Source organism: Mesoplodon densirostris, chromosome 13, assembly GCF_025265405.1.
Source record: "Mesoplodon densirostris isolate mMesDen1 chromosome 13, mMesDen1 primary haplotype, whole genome shotgun sequence".
In the NCBI taxonomy this organism is placed as follows: domain Eukaryota; kingdom Metazoa; phylum Chordata; class Mammalia; order Artiodactyla; family Ziphiidae; genus Mesoplodon; species Mesoplodon densirostris.
Window position 1 is genome coordinate 26,866,639 of NC_082673.1, and position 16,074 is coordinate 26,882,712.

The following is a 16,074-nucleotide window of genomic DNA, read 5'->3' on the forward strand; positions in this document are numbered from 1 at the left end:
ACTCTGCCTCCTCAATGTTTTCATATATATAATATGAAATGGAGAAGGAAATGCCCACTGGACTATCTCAAAGTCAAGTCTTCGTGTATATTACCTGTAGTCATAATTTTTGTCAAACAAGGTTAATAAAAGGAGTTAGAATATTTATCCCTTTAAAAGCAGTTGCCCTGTGGTAAGCAAAAACTGATGTTTATTTGCCTTTTTGTATGAAAACAAAAAACAAATAAGTCCATATATTTATAGTCTTTTGAAAAAGTAATATTTCAAGCGGAGAGATGAAGTTAGAGCAATAATGAGTGGCCATTTGCTTATTCATTCATAAATATTTATTGAGTGCCTACTATGCTCTGAGCATTATTCTAGCCACTGGGAATATATGAGTGAGCAAAGCAAACAAGTATCCCTTATCTATGGAACTTGGATTCTAGTGGCAAGAGACAGACAACACAATATTTAAATTATAATCTACACATGTAGAAGTAAACACATATACACACAGAAGGAGATAAATGATACAGTTAAAAATAGAAAAGCAAAGTTTAAAAGTAGAGGAGGCTCAGGAGGTAAAAGGCTTTAGGAGGGCTGGGAGTGAGATTACAGTTTAAGCAAAATGGTCAAGTCAGTCCTTATTAAGAAGGTGAAATCTGAGAAAAGACCTAAAATAATGTTTGTTTGTTTGTTTTTGCGGTACGCGGGCCTCTCACTGCTGTGGCCTCTCCCGTTGTGGAGCACAGCCTCCGGACGCACAGGTTCAGTGACCATGGCTCACGGGCCCAGCCGCTCTGCAGCATGGGGGATCCTCCCGGACCAGGACACGAACCGGTGTCCCCTGCATCGGCAGGCGGACTCTCAACCACTGCGCCACCACCTAAAATAATGTTTTTAACATCATTTTTGATAGTAAATAAAGGGAACATTGGGGTGGGAGGCTAAAAACTTTCCATGATCCTGAAATGTTGCCTAATTACTTAAGTAGGCCTGGCCTAGAAAAGTAAAATAAACTCTGGTTTTGACGAAGACCTAAAACACTTAAATAAATGTTAATAATAGCATCAGATAAGGGCTGTAGTTTGGTCCATTCTGGATACCAAGCTCTTAACAAAAATCGTCATATGCATAAAGAACAGACTTGTGGTTACCAAGGGGGAGTGGGAGGGAAGTACTGGGAGTTTGGAATTAGCAGATGCAAACTGTTATATATGCCATGGATAAGCAACACGTTCCCACTGTATAGCACAGGGAACTGTATTCAATATCCTGTGATAAACCATAGTGGAAAATGTCATGAAAAAGAATATATATATATATATATATATATATATATATATATATATATATATATATATATATATGCAACTGAGTCACTTTTCTGTCCAGCAGAAATTACACAACACAGTAAATCAACTATACTTCAATAAAGTTTTTTAAAAGGGTAATGAACATATTCATTACCTCCAAAAAAAACTATCATATGCAATTCTCCTGAGCCTTGTTTCTATCATCTATTCATCATTCAATCAAGAAATATTATTTTAGTTTAGACCATATAGGATTATCAAAAAAGTCCATTGAAATAGAAACTACACACATTTTTTCAGAGTTAATTTAGGCTTATATATATATTTCACCAACAATGCAGGGTCAATAGCTGTAGCTAGGACATGAACGCTAGACTCAATTGGGGAAATGCATCTGCCTTATATGTCTATTTCTTCTGCTGGTTGCCTTTATTAACTTTTGTCCCATCGTAAGAGTGGTCTTGTGTTTTTCAAGCCCTTATTCTCACTCACCAATCAAGAGCTTGAAGAAATTTTCCTATGAGTGAATTTCATCAATTGATTGCTATATGAGTTGTTCCCCATGCTACAGTTTACAACAAGCTAAAGACCTGCTTCCTTACTCACCCATGAATGAATAAGTTCTGCTTCAGCCATTTCTATGAATTAGAAATGCTGAATTCTGCCTCCTTAGTAGAGCCAGGAGAGCGTGACAACTTTGTACTAAAGTCAGAATTTTGACAGCTGCATCTAACACACAACCAGCTGTGTAAACATGGGCAACTTTTTTAATTTGTCCAAACCCAAGTCTCTTCCTGTGTAAAACTGAGAAGAATATCTACACCAAAGTGTTATAATGATAATTAAATAAGATAAGGCATATAAAGTTTGAGACAGTGCTTAATACATTGTTAAAGATCTATAAGAGTAACTCTTAAATTGTTTTGCTAAATTCTCTTCCAGACATACTCAGATAAAACCCATGTGAGAGAAATTAGATCTAGATATCTCTGGTATTCAAACTACTCCTCTGGGGTAGTACAGTCTAAATTGCAAACATCTCCCTTAGGGGGTTGTAGAGTTTCTGGACAGCCCTGGTATTCAGTCTATAACCATTCCCAAGAGACAAAGGCACTGGATATCCCTAGTCAAAATGACTACACAGAACCGAACCAAGAAATGTCATTTCAAGCTTAACTGCTAACTGAAATGAAAGCAATTAGGTACAATAGGAAAGTCTTTCCTATCTCAAAGTTGCATCCTGCTGTCACTGTCAAAAAAGAAAATGTTAGATGACTAGACTGACCCCAAGTATAAGAATAATTATTACATAGAGAATAATTAGAAGCTGTTTTTCACTTTAACAAAAAGCAGAACAAGAGGAAATAGATCTCATTTGTAACATCACCGAAGGAGAAATGGCATCTCACACATTGAAAAACTTTAAGAAACTGTCTGCCTCATTATCTGGGGGTAGCTTAGGCAAAGCCATGCTGTGATGGGGGAAAGGATTACATGGCCTCATCTCTCCATTTCTCACCCTGTGCTTCTATGATGCCACAATCGCACTTTTAGAACCACCATTCAAGAGCAACATAGGAGGACATTAAAGTTTCTCCTGGAAAAAGATGATTTTGTGTGTCTACAACCATAAAAATATATCCAAGAGGTAGCTGAAGATTTGTAGAAAAATAATATGTCCAATTTACATTTCACTTTCTGACATTATAAGTCCACATTATTAGTAACTAGTAAATTGAAATTCACCAAAAGTAAATTTGCTAGTCTCATTTGTTCTTTGGGAATAATATTTTTTTCAGATATTAACACATTACAATACTTATAACAGAGTTTAATATTATACAGTTTGACTTATAAAGAGCAGTGTGCTTTTTTTCTATTGTAGTTTAAAACTATCACTAGCTTCTCTTTTCTTAGAAAATGTCCCTTATGAGTATTACTGAACCACAGCCACCTCTAAGTTATTAAGTGTGATTGTCGGCTTTGTGGAGCATTTGACCCATTGTTTCTTCTTCTCATTCCTTAAGATCTCTTCCATTTTGGCAATTTCACTACTCATCCAAAACTACCTCAATGGGTGCACAGAGAAATGAAAAAGATATAATATCCATCAGTTAATTGACTCCTTTTCAACAGCATAGGGACAGTTTTATGGGGCTTGAACATAGTTGTTAAAATGAGGTTTGAAATCATCTCTGAGTGACATAACACTTTCTATATTCAAATGCATTACAACACATGGTCAAGGTTTGATTGTATTGAATTATAATTAGGTTTCTGCTTTATATGAGGACTTTGCTTATCACAGGTCATTCTTGTCATGAATTTTTAAAAACTCTGATAGTCTACAAATATTTATATATTACCTTTATCTTTTCAGCACTAAAACTTTGCCCCAAAATGACTCATTTAAATTTACTACTAATCAAACCAAAGAGGAAATAAATTCTCTCAGGACTGATACACATATTACATTTTCATTGAAAACAGCCAACAGCATATTCTGTTTTGTTCCTCCTTCTTTGGGAATAACTGAAGCCTCTACCTCAAGGAGTAGTTTTCTTTCCCTCAAACTGATACACTTCACTTTAAATATATATACTAATATTGAAGTTAAATTTGCTTTCTTGTAAGTCCACTCCCACCCCACTTCACAGTGCCTGTGGACTGCTCCTAGGAATCATCTCCTCTAAGGATACAGATGTTTGTAGTCAGCTCTCATAGCCTCCCAAATTATTTCAACAAACTATACATATTTAGTTATTGCAATTTTTCTTAAGTCAATCCCTTCAGCAACAATTCTCTTGTATTGCTCGTTTCTGATTTCTACACTAGTTTTTATTTCACTTTCTTTCAGGCACAGGAAGTCAATGAACTATTTTAAGCATCTCCCTGGAGCTGTGCAAAAAGGTTCAGTGACCTCCGAGTTCTTTCCTGAGGTGATGGCTCCCCCGACCATTTCCTGTCGGGATCTTTGATAATGTGCAAGAATTCAATAGAAATTCATTCTAGATGGGAAAACAAAGCGTGAGTGGGACAAAAGGCAATTTATCTCATTGAGATAATTTGAGAAACTATTTTTCTCCCAAAAGATTGAAAATATGAGGAATGATCTGATCTAGTGGGAAATATCAGCGAAAGAAGAGCATTAAGGGATGTTTCTAAGCCTTTTGTCTAAAATTGCTAAAAAACATTGAATTTCTCCTTAGAATGAAAAATGGTCTCTACTGCTTTCTTCATTTCTACTTAAAAGGTAAGTTTGTAATAAATTTAATGTTTTAGATAATGTCTAAAGATACAGTGTATGTAACAGAATCATGGCTGGAGTAAGCAAGCTAATTTTAAGCATCTCCTTTTACTGAAGTCAGAGTCACAGGGGCAATACTTTGTCCCCATTCCCTACCTCGTGGACCAACACCACACACACACACACACACACCCTTCAATACCTACCTCTAATGTAAACGATTTTGAGTAACCTCCTTGATAATAGAGACTTTGTATTCATAACTGTATCTATTAAACCCAAATAGATGTGTAAATACATATTTATTGAATCAATTAATTAATTACTGATTGAAAATGAGATAAATCAGATGAGACCTTGTGGATGACTAAGGCTAAAATAAATACTAGAAAAGGAAGAAAATCATAAAATATTTTTTAAAAAAGTCAGCATGCATGTTCAAAGCCCGAGTATAGAAATAACATTTCTCATTGTCTTTTTTCTTTTATTCTAGAAAATAAAGTATTGCATAAAATTATCATCTTCTGTTTTTAACGTTTTCCCATTTCATTCAACCTCTGAAATATAGACATCTTACTTATTCAAAACAGTACAAAAAGAAGCTAGTTATTGAAAGCTTATTCTAGAAAGTGGCAGTATTCTCCTCACTAAGTAGTGCCTGGGTCTGGTCATTTACTGTCAACAGTCGGACAAACGTCACTCATGTGGAGAAAAACTGGCAACCTAGAATAAAATAACATATGCTATCAAAATTTGCTAGACACTTTCTTAAAAATCATTAAATATCTGCTACATTGGAGTTGATTGAGTTATCCATTTGAACAATGATATCTATAAAATAATACATAAGGGATTTTTCAGAATAAAATGAATTTATCTTGCAAATCTCTCATTGGTATAGAAGTTCACAATCTTTCAGTGTTTTAACAACAAAAAAAAAACAGTTCTTTCCTTTGACCTCCCCATGATTGTTCTCCCTTACAAAACATAAAGAATGCTAAAATTAACTATGTTATCAAAGCCCATGTGACCATATACCTTGAATTCATTTATGGATAGATTTCTTTTTGATTTTGGTCACTGATTTCCAAACTCTCCCAGAAGGTGAGTTTTTTTTTATATCATTTTCTAATGATCCCCTATGAATCCTAAATATTTTTTTCTTGCAATTAGATAGATAAAGTTATCTTCTTTAACATGAATGCCCTCCTATGGTACACTTTTATCTCTCACCTCCCATCCTTTGTCACTATGTTGTCCTTTTCTAATAATTAAAGCTTCTTTAGTCCTTTGCTTCAGGTATAATTTGCAGCATTCATTTTACTCTTACTAGAATTCTCTATCTTCTAAATGTTCAAACAACATAGTTTTAATTATATTCTTTAATTTTTTGTTCCCAGAAAAGCCCTTCTGTTTATGACAAAGAATGGTTAATAGTTCCCCTTCAAATTCTAAACTCTTCAGTTGGTGAATCAAAACTGAAGCAGCAGCAGTAACCACTTGGCTCCAGTCCTCTCAATTTCAAAGCTAACATGGGTTGGTCCTAAGTTAAAATGGACTTAATGTGGCCATATCTGTCAGAGATGAGAATATGAAGCAGCACCTGTGTGTGGACCCTTGATTATCTGTACATGAATTTCATTATAAAAACCAAGATAAAGTTGTCTAATAAAGCTAATGATATTATAAATTTGTGGATTAATTTTTTAATATGTGTTTTGTTTCCACATGGTAACAAGTATTATACTAAAACCTTGTAAGAAGCAGAAACTTATAATCATCAGGTTTGTTTTTCCTGATTTGAGCAAGTAGGATTTTTGTATAAATAATATTGCCTCAAGGCCAAAGTTTCACTTTCATCCTTCTAGATCTACTCCATGCATCATTAAGTTATTTTTTTCTTACGTTTTTAAAAGCAAAAAGCTAATTGATATGAAGATTTTCCCTGATAATACTTCTTTTCCCATTTCTTGAGATTATGGTTGTAATAAAAGCTGTGATATTTATTAAAATTTTATTAATTTGATGATTAAAATATACAACAGTAAATTATAACATATATTTTACATGTATCCATTTCACATTTTCCATTATTAAAAATGAAATATAGACTTAAATTACATACTTACATGTGTGTATATTTATACCATGGTTATTAAGCATGATAAATTAATTATGCAAAATATTTCAATATAATTTCCTGTTTACCTTTGTTTGGAGGGTAAATTTAAAAAAAAAAATTTGTAGATAAATACAATCAGATTATACTGTATAGAACTTAATGATTTAATAACTCACAATAAATACTGGTAAGTATAAAGGGTACACTAGGGGTTATGATAACCAGTTGGATATAAAATTGGAATCTAAGATTTTAAGCATAAAAAATGCATAATACATCACTCATGAAATAAACAAATGGTCACATTAAAATATAGAAAAGATCCAGGGTTCCTCTGAAATGAAGTATTTCTTTCAGAGTGATGTGTTAGCAGTAGACATACATACAAAATAAGCACTGGAGAGCCATGTTTTGGCAGAGCCTGCTGAAGCCCTGTCCAAAGAAGATGGCTTTCCTGCCCATGACTCAATCACACCAGGTCCTCTGGCAAGTCTAGTCCTCTCACACTCAGATGCCAATAAATATCTGGATCATAAGACTTTCCTGTCCTGCTTCAGCAAACTTCTATGTACAATTTGGCTTCCAGTGTAGACCTGCTTAAAGGATTATTGTGCTGGCCATGTTTCTGTAAATATGCATGTTCACATGATAGCTCTTCCTTTTTGAAATTATCAAGTAATAATCTGATTCAACATATCATTCTTTGTGATGTGTAATTTGAATTCATACTCTGATACATAGTAAAGGCTAAAAGCTATTCATTGTATTAATGAATGAATAAATAAGAGGTAGATCCACATGCATGGTGATCATAAGATAAATATGGTAAACCTGTAGACGTCAGGGCCAAGTGAATTCTCCACAGTGTAAGGTGACACATGAGGCTTCTTGACAATCTGACCGCTTTCTTTTCCTGGAGGCAGATTTCATGTTCAGTGTTTTCCCTTTACACTTTAACAGATTGTATCACTGTCTCTAGAGCAATAAAATATTTTTGTACTTTTTTATACATAAACAGAGAACAATAGCCACTCTAAAAATAGCTAAATATAATGGATCAAAAATACACATTTAAGTATGTTTTTTTTTCCCAAATCCCAGATTTAAAGGTATTTCTTAAAGACATAAACACATCAGGTCAAATATAACAATAAAGAGACAATAGAACAAAAGTTTTGAATCTGAAAGCAAAAGAATAAGGGGGAAGTAATTTAGCAAAAAAAAAAAAAATCCACAAAAAAAAAGAAAACCTGTTGGGCTTCCCTGGTGGCGCAGTGGTTGAGAGTCCGCCTGCCGATGCAGGGGACACGGGTTCGTGCCCCAGTCCCGGAAGATCCCACATGCCGCAGAGCGGCTGGGCCCGTGAGCCATGGCCGCTTAGCCTGTGCGTCCGGAGCCTGTGCTCCGCAATGGGAGAGGCCACAACAGTGAGAGGCCTGCATACCACAAAAAAAAAAAAAAATTAAAAAAAGAAAACCTGTTTCTAAAACTACTGATAAAGGAAAAGTGGAAGATAAATTCATTCTGCAGGACTTATAATAAGCCTAGAAGTAGGCGGCAACAGGTCTCCTGGGGAGGAGAATAAAAGCTGCAATAACATTAAGAGGGCTGGTGAAAGTCTGTTAGAAGCAAGTAGGTCACCCTGAATATCTTCTCACCCATATGATGCAGGTGGAAGATGGGACCTACCCACCCGGGGAAGAAGATTGAAGTTCAATCCTCTGCAAAGAGCAAATCAGTCTAAAGAAGTCAGCTTAAATCTAACAAGCCTCTGGGTCTCTCTCTGTTTATAGGAGTTATCAGCTATGATAAAGGACAAAGTTAAAGGATAATACAAGGAACAATCAACCAAACCCAGTACGTAGAATATACTATAGTCTAAATAAGATGGCTTCTTCTGTAAAAGCTCAATGGGCAAAAAATAAAAAGTGAAAAATTATGAAACATTGTTTTAGAATGAAAAAGAGTTATGCACATATGCACATAAAAATTAAATAAAATATGTGGACTTTGGGTTTTTTTTTATCAAACTATATTTTATGAATAAATAAAAGATGATTATATACATTAATAACATCTATAAACATTATAATATATACTATATATCATAGTCATAATGGTATAAATACTATACTATACATAGTATAGTACATATAGATATCTTATAATGGACATAATTCAATACGGGAAATGGCTATTTGACAACAATCAGACAAAGCTCTATATATGTATATTTGTGTATAGATATAGATATAGATTACTATCATATATTTTATGTTGTACTATATTTACTATTTTATTTTTATTTTTTAAAATTTTATTTTATATTAGAATATTGTTGGTTAACAATATTGTGCTAGTTTCAGGTGTACAGCAAAGTGATCCAGTTATACATATATGTGTATTTACTCTTTTTCAAATTCTTTTTCCATTAGGTTATTGCAGAATATTGAGCAGAATTCCCTGTGCTATACAGTAGGCCCTTGTTGGTTATCTATTTTAAATAGAGCAGTGTGTACATGTCAATCCCAAACTCCTAATCTTTCCCTCCCCCTCCACCATTTCTCCCTGGTAACTATAAGTTTGTTCTCTAAGTCTCTGAGTCTGTTTCTGTTTTGTAAATAAGTTCATTTGTTTCAATTTTTTTTTAGATTCTGCATATAAGTGATCTCGTATGATATTTTTCTTTCCCTGTCTGACTTACTTCACTTAGTATGATAATCTCCAGGTCCATCCATGATGCTACAAATGGAATTATTTCATTCTTTTTCATAGCTGAGTAATATTCCCTTGCATATATGTACCACATCTTCATTATCCATTCATCTGTGGATGGACATTTAGGTTGCCTCCATGTCTTGGCTATTGTAAACAGCACTGCAGTGAATATTGGGGTGCAGGTATGTTTTCAAACAATGTTTTTCTCTGGATATATGCCCAGTAGTGGGATTGCTGAATCATATGGTAGCTATATTTTTTGTTTATTAATGAACCTCCATACTGTTCTCCATAGTGACTATACCAATTTACCTTCCCACTAACAGTGTAGGAGGGTTCCCTTTTCTCCACACCCTCTCTAGCATTTATTGTTTGTAGACTTTTGGATGATGGCCATTCTGACTGGTGTGAGGTGATGTCTTATTGTAGTTTTGATTTGTAATTCCCTAAAACCAATGTTGAGCGTCTTTTCATGTGTTTGCTGGCCATCTGTATGTCTTCTTTGGAGAAATGTCTAGGTAAGTCTTCTGCCCATTTTTTGATTGGGCTCTTTGTTTTCTTGATATTGAGCTGTTTGTAAATTTTGGAGACTAATCCCTTGTCAGTTGCATCATTTGCAAGTATTTTCGCCCTTTCTGTGGGTCATCTTTTTGTTTTGTTTATGGTTTTCTTTGCTGTGCAAAAGCTTTTAAGTTTCATTAGGTTCCATTTGCTTATTTTTGGTTTTATTTCCATTACTCTAGGAGACAGATTGAAAAAGATATTGCTATGATTTATGTCAAAGAGTGTTCTGCCTATGTTTTCCTCTAAGAGTTTTATAGTATCTGGCCTTCCATTTAGGTTTTTAATCCATTTTGAGTTTATTTTTGCATATGGTGTTAGGGAGTGTTCTAATTTCATTTGTTAACATGTAGCAGTCCAGTTTTCCCAGCACCACTTATTGAAGTGACCGTCTTCTCTCCATTGTATATTCTTGCCTTCTTTGTCATAGATTAGGTGACCATAGGTGGGTGGATTTATCTCTGGACTTTCTATCCTGTTCCATTGATCTATATTTCTGTTTTTGTGCCACTACAATACTGTTTTGATGGCTATAGCTTCCTAGTATAGTCTGAAGTCCAGGAGCCTGATCCCTCCAGCTCTGTTTTTCTTTCTCAAATTGCTTTGGCTATTCGGGGTCTTTTTTGTCTCTGCAAAAATTTTAAAACTTTTTGTTCTAGTTTTGTCAAAAATGCCATTGGTAGTTTGATAAGGATTGCATTGAATCTGTAGATATCCTTGGGTGGTATAGTCATTTTGACAGTATTGATACTTCCAATCCAAGAACTTGATGTATCTTTCCATCTCACTTGATACATTCCTATCAGCCAGCAGTGTCCTCATCTGTGTCAGTCATACTTCCAGAGGGAAACAGAAGGCACATTGGGTTAGAATTCCAAAGAGATTAGAGAGATGAAAACAAAGTTAAAAGACTCAACATACTTTTCCCTGGCTATGCCTCCTATTACCTGACTTACTGTAAACAGGGCAAAAGATATTCGGATATTACAATCCAAGGAGATAAGTACCAAGAGCACAGCTCACTGTAGAAGAGGGCACATTATAGACCTAGGTAGAAAATGGAGAAGAGCCACCCAATAACCCACTGTATCCAGGATTCTGACTGCAGCTCAAGTGTATCTACACAGCTCATAAATTTTAACTCCAAAACTGTAAAACATAATTCTACATCATTTTAGAGACCGCAGAAAAGTATCAACGATCCAATTTAATAGAGACCATTTTACTTTTTCTTAACAGAAAAACTGTTTTTTAAACATATGAATATTTAAAATATAATTCATAGAAATGATATAGTAAATATGAGGATAATTAAAATTTAAGCAGAAACTTTAGATTATTTTTCTACTCATTCTATTTTACTTTTTTACAATGATTTTCTCTCTGCATTATTTTGAATTATCAAAGCTGTCTTTGATCTCTGAATCATCCCAGACTGGTTGTCATTCAGTTCAAGTCTAATTGCTTACTACTCCAAATGTTGACATCTCTTTCTGGGCCAGTTGTTTTTGTTGACTCAGCACCCCTTATTACATGAACACTTCTATCTTTCCCTATTTTGTACCTCAGAATAGCCAGTAAAGAAGTAGTAAGCAAAATCAATTTGCTTCTAATTTGATGTTAAAAGGGACTTTCTTAATCATCACTCTATTTTACCAAACTTGTAAGATACTGTAAACTTCCATGATCCCTAGCCATTGTATATAAACAAGTTTCTTTTTTTACAGAGCTTTAGCATATGTTGTACCCTTTCTGTGTCTCATTATCCACCAACTCCCATCAGTTTGCAGCCTTGATTCTCCTCACAATGGGGGGAGAATCGGCTGGTAGGAAACACTATTTCCACTTAAATTTGAGACCTTGTTACAAAAAACTGCATCTTTGAAGTCCCTTGGTTCAGGGCAGCATGTATTATGTATTGTGGGGTTTAGGTTCATGAAAAGGCAGGTAATTAGGACAGACAGAGAGAGAACATATATAATTGTAAATGACACATTTTATAAAAAAAAATGAGGACTAGAGTAAGGGAGCACATCACAATAACTGAAGATATTTAAATATGGACTAACAAAGTAGACTATCTATTTGCAAAAATCTAGTATTTAAATTTTACCAAATGACTTTGGCACTTACAACAACAAAACCATGTTAAATAAAAGTGCATCAATATAGTCTATTGTGAGAAAAGACCTGAATATTAATGCTATATATCCCTCTGTCAGTACTACAAAATGTATCAGTACTATCAATCCTCATATCTAGAGAACTAATGAGTTTGCAATTTTCAAATTATTCTTGGCAAAAAATTGTATAAAAATTATGTCTAAGTTTATATTTTATATAAGCTAATATTAAAGAATCAACTTTAATCTGAGCTGAATTTTATATCTATGATGTAAAACAAAATGATTTAACTTATTATGTTAATTATACAACTTGTGCTTTGTATGTAAGAGGTGCCATGTTTATAAAGGTTTTATCTATTTGTCAATACTCTATAGAAATATTGATAATAAAACCTAGAGGCAAGCATTTTGAAAGTGTAAGGACAAAATTAAGACATAATACAAGTCTTATATGATCTGGAATATATTCAGCATCAATGCTGAATTTCATTGCTTAACGTTTCTTATTAGTATCAGCAGAAAAAATTTTATATTAAGCATATATAAAGGAGCTTATGGAAAAACAAACAAACTAAACAGAGAAGAAAGAAGAAACAAAGAAAAGTGGTTCTTAATTTTCAACATATGAATTAGTGTGTCACATCAATGTGATAAAACGTACAGGACATAAAATAAGAAAAATGGTTGATTTAGAACAGATCACACTTTTAGAATATGTATTTCATGGAAATTGTGTTAAAAGTTATTTTTTCTATTGTTTTAATTAGAAATTTAAAATATATATAAATTCAAGATTATTTAGTTTATATACAAAAAAATGTCAGATTGGTAATATTAACCTAATGTCTTATGAAGTCTTTTAATACTTGAAATACAGATAAAAATTATATTGCTCTTGATCTTTGGTATGCTGCCTTAATAAATTTGTATTGTTTCCTCTCTCCATTTATACATGACATCATTTTATTCATTCTCTGGCAATTCTCTGTTGAGACTCTTCCTTAGTCTTATCCAATAATTCATTAAAAAATTTATCCTAGCATACATATATATATATATATATATATATATATATATATATATATATATATGTATACTGAAAGCTCAGCCAGAAGGTAGTACTCACTCTTATTTCAGTGTGACTAAAGCTCTAATTATTTTTCACCAGGAACTCTTGAGTAATACTATTAAATCTCATACCCTAAGGCTGTGTTATTGCCATACAATTATGTAAGCCTGAAATACTTAATACATATCTACCTAAAAATTGCAGAATATTGCCCTGTGATAACTGCAGTGTTTTACATGTTTGTAAATGGCAAGAAACTTTTTACCTTTTTAAAAAAATGGTAATAATGAAAGAATTATATAAAATAATAAACAAAATGAAAAGAGGAAAAAGTAAAAGATGAGAACAAAGAAAAACTCAGATCTGAAAAAAAGAAATCAGATAACCTGAAAAATGAATTTAAAAATCATATAAATGAATTAAAAGGCAAAACATAGTTTAATTTAAAATGAGTATTTAATTGAATGTATTTGGAATTAGGATGACTATATCAGCTGCTTATGATGAATCTTAGGTAACTTAAACCTAAATAAGTTTGAGAAACACCACATATTCTTTGTCTTGGATGTTGACCTTAGTATTTCATTTCCAAATTTAAAATGTAAGAAGTCAAATAATTAAATACTTCAACTTTGCTTAATCCAGCATTTTACTTCAAAGAATTAGTTTTCTGTAGAACACCACACAGAAGACACTAGCTTATGTTTCTGTTACTTTTGCTTTGTCTCCATCTCCTATACTTATTTGGTACCTCTAATAGTTTTTCATTGTTGCCTGTAAAAAATTACCACAAATTTAGTGGCTAAGAACAACACAACACCCATTTATTATCTCCTAGAGGTGTAGTTCAGAGTCCTGGAATAAATGTAGCTCAGCCAATTCTCTGCTCTAGGTTACACAAGGCCAAATTCAAGATGTGGGCATATCTGTGTTCCTTTCTGGAGGCTCTGGAGATGAATCCTTTTCTAAACTCATTCAGGTTACGTGCAGAATTCGGTTCCAAGAATTCAATTCCTTTTTCCTTTCTGCCTGTCAGCAAGGGGGCCTTTCTCAGTTTAGTGAGGCCATCAGCATTCCTTGGGTCCTTCTCCATCCTCAAAAGGAGCAATGGAAGATTGAGTCTTTCTCACACTTCAAGTCTCTGACCTCATTACTGCCTCATCTCTCCTCTCTTCCAGCAGGAGAAATTTCTCTAATTTCAAGGGCTCATTTGAAATCAGGATAAATCTCTGATTTCAAGATTTCGAATCCTAATAACATCTGTAAAGTCCCATTTGCATGTAAGGTAACATTCATAGGTTTCAAGGATTATCAAGTAGATATCTTAAGGGAAGGGAAGGCCTTAGCCTCTATCATAGTATCTACCCTTCCTCCAACCTTCTTTATCTCTAATCCTCTCAAGAATCTGGCCACCACAACCCACCCCTCCTCAAAAAAGAGTGACAAGCTCACCTCCACCTTTGTTTCCATGCCTTCCCCTGGGTCTGAAATATCAATACCTTTCTCTCTATAACCTGGTTGTCTTGACCTCCCATTCTCTTTGTGACTCAACACAAATTCTACCTACTCTTTAATTCTTTACCCTTTTTAGATTGGCAAATTCTATATCTGAAATAATTTATTGACCTCAATGAGCCTTTGGGCCTTTTCTTAGAATATATAACCTAGAGAACCACCATAATCCAATTCCTGAGGGCCAAATGCCTGAGTTCTGTCACTGTCTTGGAGTATAAATCCTAGTTTCACTGTTTATAAAATGTGGCTAACAAAAATAGCACCTACCTCAGATTTTGTGTGTTGGTGGGAGGATTATTGCGATAACACACTTAAAATATTTGGAAGTGGGCCTGGCAAATGGAAAGCCTTCAGTGACAATTATTACTATTTTATTATATGACCTGTATCTCTAACAAATTCTCAAGGGCTACCAAAGCTCCTGAGGCATCAGTTAAAATGTGTTTCAGCTGCAAAATAACTGAAATGTCTCATTCAGACTGGTTTAATTAATAAGAAAATGTATTTTGTACATTGAAGGAAGTCCAGAAATGTGTATGTAGTAAATGGTAAGTGGTCTAACGATCAGTTGATACAGGGACTCAATGAGAACCTCAGTTTTTTCAATTCCTCTGCTCCATCTTTCACCAGACAGCTTCATCTTACAACTATAGCAAAAAGTCTCTGCTACTGCAATGGTCACATTCACATACCATAACAGCAAAAAAAAAAAAAAAAAAAAAAAAAAAAAAAAAAAAGAGACATTGTTTTCTTTGTCTTTCTTTTTAGAGTATAGAAATTTTTCCCAAAGGTGCACAATATATTATTGGCCTGAAGTAGTTCGCATACTCATTACTGAACCCGTGGGTCAAAAAGTGATGTTAGCTTTCCCTAAGACTGGGTGGGGTTCATGGTCGAAAAGGGGAGTTGGGATGAAAGGAAGGAATGGAGGATACCTTTAAAAGGCAGGTTTCTACCGAAAAGGAAGAAGAGGGAATGACTGGAGGATAGACAACTGATATGCTATCTTCTATAGCAAATATATGTTTATGTCACTTTGAAGTCATAATATCTATGATTATGTCCTGAACAAGATAACAGTTCATGAAGTATTATTTTTTTTTTTTTTTTTTTTTTTTTTGCGGTATGCGGGCCTCTCACTGTTGTGGCCTCCCCCGTTGCGGAGCACAGGCTCCGGACGCGCAGGCTCCGGACGCGCAGGCTCAGCGGCCATGGCTCACGGGCCCAGCCGCTCCGCGGCATATGGGATCCTCCCAGACCGGGGCACGAACCCGTATCCCCTGCATCGGCAGGCGGACTCTCAACCACTTGCGCCACCAGGGAGGCCCATGAAGTATTATTAATATTGATTTTGCTGATGTTGAAATGTTTTCAATAATATACAAGTTTTAATTAACTCCAGAATGCACAATTATTCA